Below are 19,434 nucleotides of genomic sequence, written 5' to 3' on the forward strand. Positions count from 1 at the left end.
ACATCTACACACAAGCCTGAAATAGTTGCAAAATGCAACAACATATAATATGAATAATAAGCAATCAGGCATACACAAATAAAGCAATCAGGCATACACTAATAGGCATATTATAGATACATGCAGCGCACATATACAGAAAGTATTGGGAGTATAAACAAAGAGAAACATCATTTTACTCCCCCCTTTTTAGCCACAAAATATGCCAAAAAAAATTCAGAGCATCAGGAGTACATCATTGAGTGTATACCCCACATTACAAAGATGTGCAAAAGTAGAAGTTTGTCAGCACGCCTCACACTGCAGATGATTAGGCTTCCTCATGTAGGCAAATTCCTAACTTGCCTCTTAGATGTTCAAATTGTTTAGCATCCAAAGCCTTAGTAAAAATATCTGCCAGTTGCTCCTCTCTGTCTACATGCTCAAGTGTCACAACCTTTTCTTCAACAAGGTCTCTGATGAAATGATGTCGAATGTCAATATGCTTTGTTCTGCTACGTTGAATAGGATTTTTTGAAATGTTGATAGCACTTAGGTTGTCACAGTATAAAATTAGAACATCTTGTTCTACATTATACTCCTGCAACATCTGCTTCATCCAAACAAGCTGAGAACAGCTACTCCCAGCTGCTATGTATTCAGCTTCAGCAGTAGATAAAGACACACAATTATGTTTCTTACTAAACCAGGAAATCAAGTTATTTCCTAAAAAGAAACATCCTCCAGAGGTACTTTTCCTGTCATCAGCACTTCCAGCCCAGTCAGCATCACAATATCCTATCAGCTTAGTATCTTCACAGGATGAGTACAAAATTCCATAGTCACTGGTGCTATTGATGTACTTCAGTATTCTCTTGACCTGAGTAAGATGACTCATTTTAGGGTCAGCTTGATATCTTGCACACACATCTACAGCAAAGGTGATGTCTGGCCTGCTTGCAGTAAGGTATAGTAAACTCCCAATCATGCTTTTATACATGCTTTGATCAACAGATATGCCTCCTTCATCCTTTTGTTATCCAAGTCAAATTTCTTTACAATGTTCTTGGCATATTTACTCTGAGAAATGAAGATTGTATCCTTCATTTGTTTAACTTGAAGTCCAAGAAAATAGGTTAATTCACCAACTAAGCTCATTTCAAACTCTGACTGCATCTGATGAATAAAATGTTGAACCATCTTGTTCGACATTCCACCAAAGAAAATGTCATCAACATAAACCTGGGCAATCATCAGTCTCCCATTGTCATCCTTTACAAACAAAGTCTTGTCAGTACCTCATTTCCTGTACCCTTGACCTACAAGGAATTGAGTGAGTCTTTCATACCAGGCCTTAGGTGCCTGCTTTAATCCATACAAAGCTTTCTTCAATCTGTACACATGATTTGGAAAGCTAGGATCAATAAATCCTTTAGGTTGTTCAACATAGACTTCCTCATTCAAGTACCCATTCAGAAAGGCACTCTTGACATCCATCGGAAACAGCTTAAATTTAAGAATACAAGATACACCTAGCAGTAATCTTATAGACTCCAACCTAGCCACAGGAGCAAATGTTTCATCAAAATCCAGACCTTCTATCTGGGTGTAGCCTTGAGCTACTAGTCTTGCCTTGTTTCTGGTCACAATCCCATGTTCATCAGACTTGTTCTTGAAGATCCACTTGGTGCCTATCACATTTACACCTTCAGGTCTTGGAACTAAATCCCACACTTCACTTCTTTTGAACTGATTCAGTTCCTCTTGCATTGCTTCAAACCAGAATTCATCTGTCAGAGCTTCTTTGACATTTTTAGGCTCAATCTTGGACACAAAGCAAGAGTTGGCAATGACTCCAACTGATCTTCTGGTAGTGACCCCTTCATCAGGATTCCCAATAACAAGTTCTAGTGGATGATTCTTCTGAACTCGTGTGGAAGGACCCTTCATAGTGGACATTTGATCTGGTTCAGTATCATTATTTTCATCTTTCTTTGGTTCAGGCTCAACCACTTGAGTAGGTGCATTTGTTTCTCCAGTAGGTGTTGCAACATCATCATCAACATCAAGAACCCTCTCTTTAGGCACATCATCAATCACTACATTGATTGATTCCATCACAGTTTCAATTTTAGAATTGTAAACCCTGTAGGCTCTGCTGTTAGTAGAGTACCCCAGAAAAATTCCTTCATCACTCTTAGGGTCCATCTTCCTTCTATAATCTCTATCAGACAAAATATAGCATTTACTGCAAAACACATGAAAATATTTAACAGTAGGTTTTCTTCCCTTCCAAAGCTCATAGAGAGTTGTTGTGGTACCAGTTCTTAGTGTCACCCTGTTGTGAATGTGGCAAGCTGTGTTCATAGCTTCATCCCAAAAACGATAAGGTAGGTGTTTAGCATGAAGCATGACTCTAGCAGATTCTTGGAGAGTCCTATTCTTCCTTTCCACCACACCATTTTGCTGAGGAGTTATAGGTGATCAAAATTCATGTTTAATACCCTCTTCAGCACAAAATTCACTAAACCTAGTGTTTTCAAATTCAGTTCCATGATCACTCCTGATTCTAACAATACCACACCCCTTTTCTCTTTGTAATTGTGTACACAACTCCTTAAACTCATCAAAGGTGTCTGATTTTTCTTTTATAAACTTTACCCAAGTGAATCTAGAAAAATCATCAACAACTACAAGAACATACCTTTTTCCACCTATGCTTTCAACTTGCATAGGTCCCATTAAATCCATGTGCAGAAGTTTAAGAGCATGAGAGGTTGTTTGATGTTCCAACCTTGGATGAGACATCCTTGCTTGTTTTCCAATCAGACATTCACCACAAATGCTGCCTTCAACAATCTTCAGATCTGGTAAACCTTTGATGGCTTCAGATGTCATGGCTTTCCTCATCCCTTTCAGGTGCAAATGGCCCAACCTTTAATGCCACAGTTTGATCTCTTCTTCTTTGCTCAAGAGACATGTTGAGATGAATGATTCTTCCTGAGATACCCACAAATAACAATTGTCTTTGGATCTTGTACCTCTCATAAGAACTTCTCCTTTCTCATCTGAGATCTGACACTCTGGTTTGGTGAAGTTTACTCTCAGACCTAGATCACACAGCTGGCTAATGCTGATCAAGTTTGCAGTTAGTCCTCTGACTAGCAGCACATCATCAAGTCTTGGTAACCCATGTTTTATCAGGTTTCCAATTCCTACAATCTTTCCTTTAGCTCCATCACCAAATGTGACATAACTGGTTACATAAGGTCTTACATCCTCTAAATACGTTTCAACACCAGTCATATGTCTTGAACAGCCACTATTAAAATATCAGTCTTCTTTTGATGATGCTCTAAGAGATGTATGAGCAATCAGACCAGACTTGGTGTTTCTGTGGTTCAACCCATTCTTGGACAGATTCTGTTGACAATGCTTGAACTCACCTTTCAGCTTGAAGCAGTAGGGTCTGATGTGTCCCTTCTTTCTATAGTGATCACAAACCCATATCTTTGATTTCTTCTTAGTCGGATGTTCCTCAGAAAGTTTGAACATTGACTCTGCTGACTTTATTTTAGTCTGTTCTTCAATCTGGTTCAGTTGATGATTCAACCTTGATAGTTCATCATTGAGCTCTGAGATATGAGCCATATTATCAAACCTTTCATCCTGCAGTTGGGCAATCTCTCTTGCTTGCTCTTCAAGTTTCTAGGTTAGTTCACTGTTTTTGGCCACAAGGTCATGATAGGATATAGCAAGTTCATCATATGACATTTCTTCTTCACAAGACTCAGTGTCTGACATAATTCTACCAGCTAGGACAGAGACATGATTAGCAGATTTAGCTTTTACCTCATCATCTGAGTCATCCTCATGTGACCAAGACACAGCCAAACTTTTCTTCTGTTTCTTTAGAAAAGTGGCACATTCTGTTCCGATATGGCCATACCCTTCACATTCATGACATTGTACTCCTTTGTATTGAGGATCCACTTCATCAGGTCTTGTCATCTTTTCTTTACTAGGTTGACTGCCAATGTTGGGTCGGATGTTCTGCCCATTTGGTCTGGATCTTCTGTCAAATCTTTTGAAGATCTTCTTGAACTGTCTCCCAAGTAGTGCCAAAGACTCTGCCATGTCTTCATCATCTTCCACATCTACTAGTGCATTATCGTCATTCACACTAGAAGTAAAAGCAATACCTTTCCCCTTTTTGTTAGATTTGTTGTTGATAGTTAATTCAAAGTTTTGCAGGGATCCTATCAATTCATCAACCTTTAAACTAGATATGTCCTGAGCTTCTTCTATAGCTGTGACTTTCATGTCAAATCTCTTAGGTAGAGATCTAAGAATTTTTCTCACAAGCTTTTCATCAGAGATTTTCTCTCCAAGAGACTCAAAAGAATTTGCAATGTCTAGAATATTTAAGTGATAATCCTGAATGCTCTCATCTTCTAACATTTTCAGATTCTCAAATTTAGTGGTAAGAAGTTGGATTTTAGCACTTTTTACCTTAGTTGTGCCTTCATGAGCAGTTTTGAGAATCTCCCAAGCATCCTTAGCCAGAGTGCATTGCTTGATCAGTCTAAAAATATTTTTGTTCACACCATTGAACAGAGCATTCAAGGCTTTTGAGTTTCCAAGAGCCAATTCATCTTCATCAGCACTCCATTCTTCCTCAGGTTTCAACACATCAGTCCTGTTGCCATCAGCATCAAGTTGCACAGGATGTTCCCAACCTCTCAAAACTGCCTTTCATGTTTTGCTATCAATAGATTTGAGGAAGGCACTCATGTGTGATTTCCAGTAGCCATAGTTTGAACCATCCAACAAAGGAGGCCCGTTAACAAATCCACCTTCCTTGTCCATAGTGCTAGAATAGAACTCCCTGGAGCTCGCCCTAAAATAGGCAGGGTGCCTGCTCTGATGCCAATTGAAATTCTAGCGCACTTGTTTTAAAAGTTCCGTCAGATGTTTTAACGTTTGCAGTGTTCCGGTTAATGTTTCAACATCGAGCGATAAAACAGAAATAAAAACAAGAAAAATAAAGGACAGGAAAATAAAGAACACAGTGAGTTTGTTGACCCAGTTCAGCACAACACGCTTACATCTGGGGGCTACCAAGCCATGAAGGAAATCTACTAGTGTAGTCCTTATTCAATAGCTCTCAACAAACTCCTCGTTTACACTATATGACCTAGGACCTACCCGTCTAGACTTCAACCTAGGAACTCCTAGATCTGAGATCCCATCTCACTATCCTAATGGTCAGTCACTGCCCCAGTGACCTATCAGACCTCAAACACAAAAAGATTAGAAGTTACCTTCCAACACAAACAACCAAACCTTGTTTCACAACTTCAGTTTGATGCACAAGAGTATCAATACTCACAAAACCAGTCCTAAACAAGTATCTAACACGACACTAGAAAGAACACACAAAAGATTCTACTTGCATCACAAACGACACAAGAACAGAATACATGAAGACTCAAACCTTAAACATATAAACTTTTTAGTATGACGGCTTGAATGAGCAATTAGGTCTTGAAGTCTTCCTTTTATACTGAAGCAGCTTGGGCTAAATAATCATTGGGCTTCAGTAAACTTGCAGATCGGTTCAGCAAACCTGCAAAACAGAATCAGAAACAATTCTGGAAAGTCCTAATATGTCGGAACCTATTTAGAAACATTCCAGATCGTAACAAATATTTCCTAAAACAAAATTTCTATTTTAGTAATATTCCACAGCTGATTCTTATAAGATATGCGCGTTACTTGGTTAGTAAGTAAAGGAAATATGGTTTCCTTAAACAATAAAATACGCGCGTACAGAAAAGGTAGAAACCCAGGCACACTGAACCATGCCAGGATGTTGGAACATTGTATCCAACATCTTACAGAGCTGCCTAACCACATGCTGGAACATTGGTTCCAACTTACAGAACAAGGATATTTGTTTTAGCAACAATGCAGCCAATACAAATACCCAACAGCACTCAGGATAGAAATTACAAAGGAAAGTCAGGAGAAAATGGTTTATTTTATCATATCCTTTTGGCGCATCAAACATGAGATTTAAGCAGGATATGATTAATGTATCATATCCTGTCTCCATATCCTGACCATCAAACGCACCACTTTCACCATCAGGAACAATTTTTTTCTAGTAAAAACTCATGCACAGTCTAAACAAATATCCCACCTTACTACCCATGCTTCAAGCTATACATGAGATTTTTATGAGTTTGACAAAATCATGGGTTACATCTTCCTGAAAATATTTCTTCTTGTCAGTTCTGCATCTTTGGTTTTAAACTAAGAAAGGTCTGTTAAATCCTAGGAATTAGCGTATAATTATGCAGAAAATCCGGACAACACGATCAGCGTGTCTCAGACTATTCATCGTTTGTTGTTTTGCAGGTGTTGATTCTGTTTGATCTGGTTGTCAAAAATGTTGATAGAGTTGTTGTTTGTGATCTAATTCAACAACAATCGCAAAAGAGATAAGTTTAATCAACTCTCTTTTGCTTATATATGTATTTTTTTTTGGTCAAGTCTCTTTTGCTTATATTTATATTTAATTAATTGTTATATTTATATAATGATTATTATTTATAGAGATAATCTTATACCAAATTTTACAACAAACATTTTCTTCACTTCTATGAGTATAAAAACAATACAATTAGTTTTTCCACTTGCTGACACACACATATCTCACAAAGAAAAAATTTTGTTTTCTTCTCCTCCATTTTTACTTCCTGAGATAAACATTTGCCTGATACATTTGTGATTCTTCCTGTTCTGTAATCTCCGTAACTAGGAGAAGGTCCTGTTGAATTTTGGGGAGTTTGCGCACATTGAAACGGATGAATTTCAAGATTGTTGTACCTGATGCTTAAATAGCAACCGCAAATAGCAACGCGGTAACCACAACTTCAAATAACAGCAAATTTACCATAACTTCAAATAACAACGAACCAACTTTTACAAGACGAACTAGAAAGTGAACCTGCAAAATTGAACACGTTAGTATTAACCTGAGGCGTCACGAGGACTGTCCTTGGAATTTATCTGCCTCATGAATTATGGTATTGCATATAGTTTACACACACTGAGACGGATAAATTCCATTGACAGTCCTCGTGACGCTTCAGGTTAGTACTAACGTTTTCAATTTTGCAGGTTCACTTTCTAGTTCGTCTTGCAGAATCTGGTTCGTTGTTATTTGAAGTTGCGGTAAATTCATTGTTATTTGAAGTTGTGGTTGTTGCGTTGTTATTTGAAGTTGCGGTTGTCGCGTTGTTATTTACGGTTGTGGTTGCTGTTTACGCATCAGGTACAACAATCTTAAAATTTAGCCGCCTCAATGTGCGCGAACTCCCCAGGATTCAACATGTCTTTCTCCCAGTTATGGAGGTTACATAACAACAAGAATCACAAATTTATCAAACAAATGTTTATCTTAGGAAGTAAAAATGGAGGAGAAGAAAACAATTTTTTTTTCTTTGTAAGGTATGTGTGTCAGTAAATTGGAAAAACTAATTGTATTGTTTTCATACTGATAGAAGTTAAAAAAACGTTTTCCTGGATATGCCAAATGACCGATCAATTCGTTGCTAATTAAAACCAATCCGTTACACATTAAAATCACTTTACAAAAGTAATGGAAAAGAATATATAATTGGCATATATACGTTCTAAATTATCTCACTAATTGACAAAGTAAAACATAATTAATTTTTGGTGTCATTAAAATAATAAGAATTTAAATTATACTCCTTCAAAAAAAAGAATTTAAATTATACATATTTTTTATATTGTTCGTAATGAAATAGATAATCATGGTTAGTTTGATTTGTTATAATTTGAAAGCAACAAACATTTATATTTTTAGTTTTAATCAAAATTTAACAAAAAAAAACATCATTCATAATTTTTAAACGTTAGTACAATAAAAAAAGCGGAAAGACAGACACGTGAGTGCCGGTCTTTTCGCCAGTGAAATGTAATAATCATATTACAAGTAATAACAATAATTTATGACTTTTGTAAAAAATATGAACTTTATTAATTTGAAATCGAATAGTAATAGTGTTTGATTAAATCATCAATACAATAACTTAATTGGATTGGTCTAATGGTGTTGGCTTAAGACTTTAGAGTGTGTTTCTTTCATGTTCGATTATCTCCGATATCAATTTAAGTGGATTAATTTAACTTCTTTAAAAAGGTCGGACAACAACACGTTTATTCCCCGCCGTTGTACAATTGCATGTCTTTTCATTGTAAAACAAGAAGCTACTATTAGTAGATTCAACTTCAAATTTTAAATTTGTTTTCTTTATAAAAAAATAATAGAAAAATGCAAACCAGTGTGTTTAAAGCATTGTTTAAATATTGTAACAAAAAAAAAAGCATTGTTTAAATATTAAAAGCAGTGTATTCGTGAGCTTAACTTAGTTAATAAAAACAATGCATAATATATGTAAGGTTCGAGGTTCAAACTCCAGCCACCATAAAAAAATATTAAAAGTAGTAACCATGACCACTACAAAAAAAAGTAGTAAACTATTATTATTATTGTTGTTGTTGTTGTTGTTGTTGTTATTATTATTATTTTATTTTTTTTAACGATGGAATGTAAATTATTTTTGTATTTTCAAATTATTAAAATGTTGCAGAAATATAAGTTCATACGAATAAATAAATTATTTTTGTATAATAATGTAAAGTTAGTGAGACATATTTAAGTACTTTTCATTGGAGTCCTTAGAGCACTCACATTGGTAGCGTCTGTAGCATTTAAGACTCAGTACCTAATAGGTATCCTCACTGTGGGAAAAAAAATTGAGGGTCTCTTAAGACCCAGGGACTCACTTACCCCCTTCTTAAGTGGATCCCACGCCACTTTTTAATAAAATAATCATTATTTAAAAAAAAAATGTTGCTTTTCAATTGCAATTTTCATTCTTGTTCTCTTTAATATATATTGATTAACTTCCAGAATGCTACTACGCTGTATCGTTGGCTTTTCATTCTTGCTTTCATTTTCTCAAAGTCCCTAAAACTTATTCATCGATTCTTATCCTATTTACTCATAATTAAAATCACTGCATCGTTGTTCCCGTGAGCATAATTCAGTTGGTAGGACATGCATTATTATATGCAGGGGCCGGGGTTCGAACCCCGGACACCCCACTTATTCACCTTAAAAAAGATGAATTCTAACCACTAGATTACTTTACCAAAAAAAAATCACTGCATCGTTATATTATTTTGGACAATGGATCCAAACCAAATAATTAGTTATTGTTTTAATTATGTAATTTTATGGCAAAATTACACAATTAGTCCCTTAACTTAATTTTAGGTAACATTTTCGTCTTTTATCTTTTTTTTTTCACGATTTAGTCATTTATGTTATAAAATGACAATATCTTATCATTTTTTATGAGATCTTTTCAATGAAATTTGATTTTCAAGGCTTGTATGATGAAGATTTGCATTTGTCTATGAGTTTGATGAATTTTTTTTTGAGTTTTTGATTGGTTTTTTTTTCATAAAAAAGGATAACTATGTTGTCATTTTATAACATAAAGGACTAAATCGTGACAAAAAAAGATAAAGGACGAAAATGTTACCTAAAATTAAGTTAAGGGACTAATTGTGTAATTTTGCCTAATTTTATCATCATTTTGAAAAAAAATTGTAATTCTTAAAATTTGGCAATATTATTTGTCAAAAAAAAACATTTGGCAATATTATTATTAATTATTTTTCAATTTTTTAATAAACTACGATTGATATAAATTTTGTAACTTTACATTTTAATCAATTTAATATTATGAAATAGATAACAGTGTCTTAAATAAATAGTTATTGGTGGGACCCATTTATACCTTTTGATAGAGGATTTTCATTGGAGTGATTGAATAGCTATTAGATATTATTATTAAAAAATAATAAAAAAGTGATGTGTTCATGTGTGATCCGTTTAAGACTTCAAATATGAGGGTCTTCGTTAGTGTATTGTCATTGGAGTTATTGAGTCCTTGATATGTACTTTCATTAAAAAATTATAAATAAGTGATATGTACATGTAGGGTCCATTCAAGAAGTCCCTCTTAATGGACTATCATTGTGGATGTTCTAACTCTTATATTTGAAAATTGTGTTGAAGTAGTACCTTTTATATTAAAAATTGTACAGTCGTAGTATATATTTAACTTGTATTTTTATTTTATTTTTGAATCAGCAAATTTTATTAAATAACCAGATCCTTGCTCAAGACGAATAGAGACCGGTGAGAATACAAACAAAAGACGTCGTATAGAGGCGGAACATCCAAAATAAACACCCCAAAAACACCATATGTACAACATCCACCAAAATACACGTCACCACCTAAAACAAACTCCTTCATGAAAACAACCACTGTAAAAACAGTATCCGACTGTCCATCGTCGCTACTCACCCCTTTAGACTCAATTAAACTTGTATTTTCAACATATATATATATATATATATATATATATATATATATATATATATATATATGGGTTATGATAGAAGACACATTTTATGAAGATGTCTTTTATCAAGTTACTCTATGAGCATTTGCGAAAAGACACCAACTTACTTTTATGAAGGTGTCTTTTAGCAAAGTTATAACTAAAAAGTGAAAATCACACCTTAAGGTGTTGCTTGTTAAAAGACACCACCAAAGAGTGGCTTGTAACAAAACTATATATATATATATATATATATATATATATAATTTTTTAAATAATGTTCTTAAAACACCGGTTAACCAAACATAAAGAAACAATTTGACTTTGTAAAGAATAGGACAACCATGCAAAAACTTAGGCAGACAATGTTACTTTCAGAAAAGGAAGACAAGGGAAGCCACCAAGATGACGTATACAGTAATTTCACAAACCAGATAGAAGTAAAGTAGTTTCGAGGAAGAAGTAAATTCAGCGATCTATGTTACTGCGTAGTTTCTTTTAAATGATAAAAAGGGGTAAAGATAGAGAGAGAGAAGGCCAAAAAAGCTGTGATGGTGTCCCTTTCAAAAGGTGTGGGGGTAGCATATAAAGGATCTATCCCTTCAACAAAGACATCCACCCTTGTCTTTTTGAAATAATAATAAAGTTTTAACTTGTAACTAATAAAATTAGAGGCCTAACTCATCCTTCAAAAATTGGTTTTTAAGGATGAGTTATGCCCCTAAATTTCATTATTGTATCAGAGTCTGTCGAATTCAAGGGTCACCTATCGATTTATGCTCTGATACCATAATGAAATTAGAGGCCTAACTCATCCTTAAAAATCGGTTCATAAGGTGAGAATTGTCACCTCTATATAAACTTCTATCAAGCAAGTTAAACTCCCAATTACCAATAATAAAAATAATATAACAACGAAAAGAGGGAAAATGGAAGGTAAAATTGGTGAAAGGTGAATGAATGAAAATTGTATAGGTTGGTGGTATAATGTAAGTAGGTACTCGGGAAATACTTGTGTGACATTAATGTCACGGTGACATTAAATTTGGGCCACATATTGGGTGACATTAGATGTGTTGTGTGGCCCAGATGCAATGGCAATGACAATATGTGGCCCAGATGCAATGGCACGGTGACATTAATGTCACCAAAGTGCCACCCGTAAAGTACAAGAAGACTAGCAGAAGAGCAGTGATGAAATAAAACGGACGTCCATTCTGACCAAACACTGCCACCCTTTGTCACTGCATCATCATCAAAAGCCTCTTTCTTATAGGGCCAGAATGAATTCCTCTTCCCTATACCCTTAATTTACTGTTATCTCTCTCTCTTCTTTTCTTCTCTTGTCTTCCTGTGTGTTGAGATATGGAAAATTTGCTGGATTTTTCACAACAGGACACCTCTTTCACGTCCTCTCCAAGTGGGTATTAACCAACTCATTCTGCTCTCTTCTACTTTCATTCATTAATTAATGCAACAATAACACTGGTGTCACAACAAACTAACTCTTCATTCAACTTGCAAAAAAGGCAAAAAGTGGTACAGACTTAAGAGAGAAAGAGACAGATAGAGAAATGGGTTAGGCTCAAAACTGATAAAGCATTCTTGGGTTTGGTGGTGATGATGGAAATGGGAAAATTTAATGGCAGCAAGTTTTGGGTTTCACTGTGGTGGCAGTTGCAACAACTAGAGTGTGAGAAAAAGGAACAAAACCATTGATTTAGTAGTGTTGTTCTGTTGAAAGCTGGAAGAAGATAAGCAGAACAAGGGTCTGAGTCTGGATCCTCCCAGAACAAATCATCATCATCATCCTCTTTATCACCCACATCAACAAAACCAACAAGACCCTCATCACCATAACTCTGTTCTAAATTCAAGTTATGTAGGGGATAATGAACAAGAAAATGATGAACAAAATTCATCTCCTTCATCTGAAAAACCCCTGCATCCTCACTATCATGACCAACACCAACACCAACACGAAGACCCAACCTTTCATTTTCATCACCCGTACTTTCAACAACCACAACAATATCTAGATTTAGAACCACAACCAGAGTCACTTGAACCACCAAAAAAACGGTCTTCTTTCCTTCCACCACTACCACACCCTAATCAACCACCATCACCAACACTATCATTCTCTTCCATCGAATATGCAAGAAAGATGGGAGAAACAACACACGACCAGCACACAGGAACAGCAACAGCAACAGCTACATCAACATCAACAAAAACAGCAGCAACAACCTCGTCCAAGAGAATCAGCGGCAGCGGAGGAGGAGGAGGAGGAGAAATCGTGGAGGTACAAGGAGGTCACATTGTCCGTTCAACAGGACGCAAAGACCGTCACAGTAAAGTATGCACCGCGAAAGGTCCCCGTGACCGCCGCGTACGACTCTCAGCCCACACTGCGATTCAATTCTACGACGTGCAAGATCGTCTCGGCTATGACAGGCCAAGTAAAGCAGTCGATTGGCTCATTAAGAAAGCTAAATCTGCTATCGACGAACTCGCTCACCTCCCCGCTTGGAACCCCACAGCTACATGTTCTTCAACACCACAGCAGCAGCAGCAGCAAACAAATGAAATGTTTCACCGGCAATCTCCGGTGGACAACAATCCAGTAACCGCTTCTACCAGTCACCGCTCAGCGGCATTAGAGCGAAGAATGCCACCACAAGAACAACAATTTCCTTCCCAACAACAACAGTTGGAGATAGACTACAACAGTAGTAGCAGTGGGAAACATGGTTTTCTTCAAGGCTCGTTAGACACTGACATTGCTGATACTATTAAGTCTTTTTTTCCAGTTGAAACGCCCACGCCGTCGTTTCACAGTTATCAACAACCGCCGGATTTACTCTCTCCAACGACGGCGGCAACCACCCAGCAGCAAGATCTCCGCCTCTCATTGCAATCTTTTCAAGATCCTATTATGCTTCAGAGCCACCATGACAACCACCACCACAACAACAACAACCAAGTGCTTTTCGCCGGAAACTCCTCCCTTGGTTATGACGGTGGTGGAAGTGGAAGCACCTTGTGGTCTGAGCAGCAGCATCAAGAGGAACATGATAACAGCAGATTGCATAGAATGATGGCTTGGAATGCTAATAATGTTAATGCTAATACTGCAGATGGTGGTAACAGTGGCCATGGTGCTGGATTTGTGTTCAGTACACCGGCACCGGCGTTTGGCGGTTATGGTCAGTTTTTTACTCAGAGGGGACCCCTTCAGTCCAGTTACAATCCTTCAGTTCGTGCTTGGATAGATCCTTCAATGGCGACGGCGAATATCGCTGATCACCATCATCACTATCTTTCGCCAATGATCCATCAGGCTTCTGTCTCTGGTGGTGGATTCTCAGGCTTTCGTATACCAGCACGAATTCAGGGTGAAGAGGAACACGACGGCGTATCCGATAAACCGTCCTCTGCTTCCTCCGACTCTCGCCATTGATTGGAACACTGATAAAAATAATCCAAACTTTCAGGTTCTACCTTCAATACCCAGTTCTTAAAATTTCAATTGAGTTTCTCTCTGTTTTATTCTTACTGCAATTTTTTCTTTTCATTGTGTTTTGACTGTTCTTTCAGGTTCAGGGTTTACGTTGCAGATAGTCTTTTTTGGGAGAGAGCTTTTGGTATTGAAAGATTACGATTGATTTTAAGCTACAATTGGAATTCAAAAGCAACCTGGGTGGGTTTGGATTTTTCAGATGTTTCAACTTCAATTCAATGGCTTATAGTTATATACCGTGTGGGAATGAAGAAAATCTGGTTTGATTTATTCATTCAGATTTTTCAATTTCAGTCCCCCGGTTTTGTACTACAATTTATCTTTTGTTTTTCAAGTTTTAACTAGGACTAAGAGTACTACTATGTTTATGTCTCTTTTGCTTCATTTGTGTCGTTGGATTACAATTTGTAGCAGTTGTGTTGTGTTTTCTTAATTAGCGCTTGTTCCATTTCTAGTTTCGACTAGTAATTTGGAAAAAACATGCAGATTAAATAACTGAGCTAGCTTGCTCAAAAGTTGTTGTTTATTTCCAACTTGGTGTAAAACCCCAGTTGCAGAATGAAGCATTTTCTCCTTGTCACGATAAAGGTAGTAAACCCAAATAACCCGACATATAAATTATGCATATTCAAACTTGTGTATGATTTTGGCTTTGGTTGTTGGTATATATGGTTAATGCTGTCTTTGTTTCAAATAAGGATAGGTCTTATTTTAACTGCTTTCTACTCCAACCAAGTTTTTTTGCTTCCTTGTCATGGAAAAACAATTGGTAGTAAAATCTATATGACCATATCATATCAATCTCTTTCGTGCTTGAATTTTTGGTAGCATTTGACTGAGAAGTCATTGTCCATGAACAATAGAAACTGTTTGAAAGAAACAGGTTGTATATTGTATGAGAGTTGATTCCGACCTTGGTAAAAGGGAAGTATCCTAGATTCATTATGGTTTGTTTGCTCCTTTGTCTATCACATGTCATATTTAGTTCTTCTTCATCTAGTTTAGTAAGCTATGATAGTGACTCGAAGGTATATTATTATTAAGAATTAAGAATCACTTACCTACATATACTAATGAGGTTAAGTTCAAGGCATAACTTTAGCTTCCAATAGAATGGTTTTCATTAGGTAGATTAACTACACCTTTCTTCCCTTTTAGGTCTAACTATAAGATTCTTTTGTTTGTTTTCAATTATCATTAGGGAATGTTTAGATGGAGACTATAGGATCGGAGGAAAGATTATGATTTATTTTTCATTTTTAAATTAAGGAAGTTTTGGAAGTTATAAAATGTTTAAAAATGAAATTAATTGTGATTGGAATATTATGTGATTACTTATTACGTTATTATTTCATTTTGTTTCTTTCAAAAACTCAAATAGATATACCTAAATATAGACTTAATTTTTTTTTCTAAGGCTTTGTTTGCGAGTTTGGAGAGGAACAGAGGGAAGGGTTTTGGAAAAAGAAAGGAGCGAGTGAAGAGGACATTGGTAGGGAAGGGTTTTGAGGGATTATTTGTTTTCCATAATACAAAATTCTCCTCATTTTGAGAACTAAAAAATTGTATTGGAGAAGCGGTTTGAGGGATTTTAGAGGATTGAAATAAATTCTTTAAATTTAATCTATGCTGCGATAATATTTTTAAAATTAAAAATATATTAATTATAAGCATTAATTTATCAATCAATAAAAAATACTCTTTCAAAAAATTTGAAAGATTTATGGTCTAAAAAATATGAGAAATTTCTCAATTTTCCCTACTCTAGTGATTAACGAGCTTTTGTAGATATAATTGTTCAAATGAACCTAGTCCAAATCTTGTAACATTTTTTTATCATACTCCATTTACCTCAGAACGAACTCCGAATTACTAATTTCTTTTTCCGATAAAAATCAGAATGTATACTCTTTGAAATAAAAAGAGGGGGTTTGTAATATGTTAGTAATGAGAGGGATAGATAAATATCAGGTAAGAACAAGTTGGATTGGAAAAGTGTAATGCATATGAAGATGGGGAGCCATGAAAAGGATGGGGGTGGATGTGAACATCGATACTCAATTATGAAAAGAGTACACACTCATGGATGCCACCAAAGTTTGATGCTTGTACACCTGTTTGTGGTCCCCTACCTTGTAGTATGTATCAGAGCCTCATAAAAATCTTTCGCAATGTCCTCTTGAGAGAAATGCTCTTCTTTAAGGAGATAATAATAATGAAAATAAAGATGTAGAAAAGGCCTTGCCCTTTATTTAGATCGTGGAAATTATTTTTTTTGGTCGATGGTGGTGCTTCCGGGGTCGGTTGACAGATAAGATTATACCGAAAATCTTGATTGGATTATTAGGTTGCTATGTGTGAGGAGTGGCAAATATTTTCCTTAAAATAATAATACGATATGATAGCACATACACATCGTAATTTTTTTCCCCTTAAAATAATAATACAATACGGTACCACATACACATAGTAGAATAAATTTTAACCTCAAATCATGCAATGATATTCCTATAGGTAAATGCTAAAGTAGCTGGTCTCTTTGAGATTCACTTAATTGGTAGGAATATTGTATAATTTATGGTGAAGTTAGGGCTTGAATTCTGAATACTTCAATTCTTCACATTTAAAATATGTGAATTCTAATCACTAGATTACTTGAAGAAGAAAAAAAAAACTAAAACACTTGAATTATTGTGTCACTTAAAATCATCTGAAAACTTTCCAAGTTGGGATGGGAAGGTACTAAGTACCAACAATAACTTCTTGCTAACTAACGAAATTAATAGAGCTATTTGTACAGACTTCTCTCTCTAAAAAAATTCTCTCTGCCTTCTCTCTAAAAAAACTTCTTGCTTTCTCCCTTCTTTCCAAATTCAGCCGGCCAGATGTAGATCTATGGTCGTGATGGTGCGACGGGACTGCGTTCCCGCACCACCGCTCTCACCCCCTCATGGTGGCTCTCCGTTTGTGGTCGTGGTGGTTCTCCGGTGCCGTTTTTCCCTTCTCCGATCCGGTTTTCAGATCTAGGTGGTGGAGATCCGGTTTCCTTTTTCTGTTCTGTTTCTGTCCTTGCTTCGGTTCCGTCCTGGTTGCCTGCTATGGCCTTTGCCCCGGCTCCAATTTTGGAGGTGGTAAAGGCGGACCACTGTTCTGTTCTTTCCTTGCCGGGTTCCCTTGCTCTTGTTCCAACCGGGATCAGTCTTTGGAGGAGGTGGTGTTAATGGACCATAGATTCGTTTCTCTCCTTTCCGGGTTTCCTTGATTTGTTTCCGGCCAGGTTTCCCAGCTCTGGCCTCTGCTCCGACTATTGCTCTGTTTCCGTCCTTGGAGGTGTTGACGGGTCTTGGTACTTTCAACATGGTCGGTTTTTTTTTCCAGGATTGTTGCAGTCATGGCTGATGGTGTTTTCGGCTGCTGTTTGGAGGTTTGGAGTTCTGGTTCGGGTCTTAGGTGGCAGTGGTGGTGGTTTGTTGTGTTTTGTGGGGTTTTAGTGGTGCTGCTGAAGTAGGGGTGTTGATGGCGGTGACGTGGTGTTTTTTGGTGATCTAGGGTGTTTTCGAGGTTGGATATGGTGGAGTTGGTGGTTGGTTCGGCATAGTGTAGGTGGTGTCGAGGTGGGTTGTGGTGGTGACGGACGTGTGGTGTGAAGGAGTGTTGTGTGGTGCCGATCTACGTGGTCTGATTTTCGGCGGCAACTCTTTCATCAACGATTAATCCTCCTTCAATGAACTTCTGGATCGTTTGTAGTCGTAAGGATCGTGGTGCATGTGGTGTTGGTGACTGTGTAGTTTCAGATTTGTTTGATTTGGTGACAGACCCTCCCCGGGGTCACTGTGTGTCCGTTATCTGTTGTGGGGTGGCTGTGGTGGTGTTGGTGTTTCAATTTAGGAGGTGTGGTTTTTGCGTGGGGGATCGTGGGGCTGCCTTGGTGGGGTTTCGGGACAGGTGGTCGAGGTTATTTGGACTCTGATAGGGTGTCAGAACGGTTTGCGAATGGGAGCTATTTATGGGGGTGGCTGGGTGTTATTTAGGTGAGAAGGTGGGTGTTTGTTGAGGGGGTTTTCTTTTGGAGGCGGCCTCTGTTACTCGGGTCCTTGTTCGTCGTCACTAGCCGAGTTTGGGGTTGTTATGGTGTTTTAGGGTGTTTTCGGAGGAAGCGGGTCCCGTAACGTTGAGCCTCTATCTTTTGATCTATTTTTGTTTGCACCACCGCATATCAAGTCGGTTGTCATACTTTTTGTGTGCTAGTTTCCGGTGGGCCGGTTACTTTTGCTTTGAGATCGGGAGTCGGTGTCTAGCTGCAATATTGTTTGACGTGATTTGATGTTTCTCAGATGTACTGAGGGTGAGGGGTGCCCTGCTGATGTGGTCTTAAAGTCTGGTGGGCCAATCGCTTTTGATTCGAGATTGGGAGTCAGTTCTTCGAATCAAGATTAGTTTTGGGCTTTTTATGGTTTCCTTCAGTGGATCGGAGGTGGCAATGTGGTGGAAGCTAATCGATCTCTTAGATATGAGTTTTTTCGATGTGGCTCAACTTTGGTGTTCATGTTTGAAATTTTTTGAGGGGTTGTTTTTCTTTAGGGGAGAGTAGTGACGACAGTGGTTTGGATTTCGTTTGTTCAGTAGTTGTTTTCGTGAAGGAGTTTGTTATTAGGCTGTGACGTGGATTCTGGTGGGTGTTGTCCTAATGGGGGTATTAGGGTGTTTATTTTCAGGTGTTTCGCCTATATACGACGCCTTTTGGTTGTATTCTCAGTTTCATCGATCTCTGTTCGTCTTGAGCAGGGATCTGGTTGTTTAATAAAATTTGCTGTTTCAAAAAAAAAAAACCAACAATAACGTTTCTTTTGGAATGGGATTGGGAAGGTACCAAGCACCAACAATAACTTTTTTTTTTAAAAAAAAAACAAATTTAAAATGAATGATTACTTTTGCGTGGGAGGTTTTTTTCTTCTTAAATCGAATGTCATACGCGCATTTCTAGATTCGACAAAAAAAAATTAATTTGAATTCAAAATATCTAATTAATTTGAAAGAGATTTCATATCATCATGGACTATTAGGGTGGTGTTTAAAGTGAAAATTGTTGTATTTTTTAGTTGATATTATGGGCTCGTTTGTTACGGATTAAAATAAAAGTGATTTTGACATAAAATAATTTAGAGATTATATTTTAGAGATTTTATGAAAAATCAGAATCTATTTTGCGTTTGTTTACCGTAATAAAAATCATTTTTTTTAAAAAAAATAATCTAGTTTGTTTTGATATAACTATATAAAAGGGATTTTTTGTTACAAAATTAGTTCAATCTTCTAAACAATATTTTCTCTCTCCTCTAAAAAAAATCTATTTTTTGAGAAGCTGCTCTTAACAGCTTCTTATTTGAAGCTGTTTTTAGATTATTTTTAGATTCT

At 36.6% G+C, this 19,434-nt stretch overlaps 2 pseudogenes across 1 annotated transcript; one reads left to right on the top strand and one right to left on the bottom strand.

Annotated features, from left to right (window-relative positions):
* Window positions 1–310: 310 nt before the first annotated feature.
* LOC146899257 (secreted RxLR effector protein 161 pseudogene) lies at window positions 311–967 on the bottom strand (annotated as a pseudogene).
* Window positions 968–11,678: 10,711 nt separating this feature from the next.
* Window positions 11,679–14,606, top strand: LOC146899258 (transcription factor TCP4 pseudogene; annotated as a pseudogene). Its single transcript, XR_015021319.1, has 2 exons — window positions 11,679–13,993; window positions 14,097–14,606. The product of XR_015021319.1 is annotated as a transcription factor TCP4 pseudogene (transcript).
* Window positions 14,607–19,434: the final 4,828 nt, after the last annotated feature.

Source organism: Medicago sativa, chromosome 8 (assembly GCF_051527215.1).
Source record: "Medicago sativa cultivar Bolivia chromosome 8, Bolivia_mono, whole genome shotgun sequence".
In the NCBI taxonomy this organism is placed as follows: Eukaryota; Viridiplantae; Streptophyta; class Magnoliopsida; order Fabales; family Fabaceae; genus Medicago; species Medicago sativa.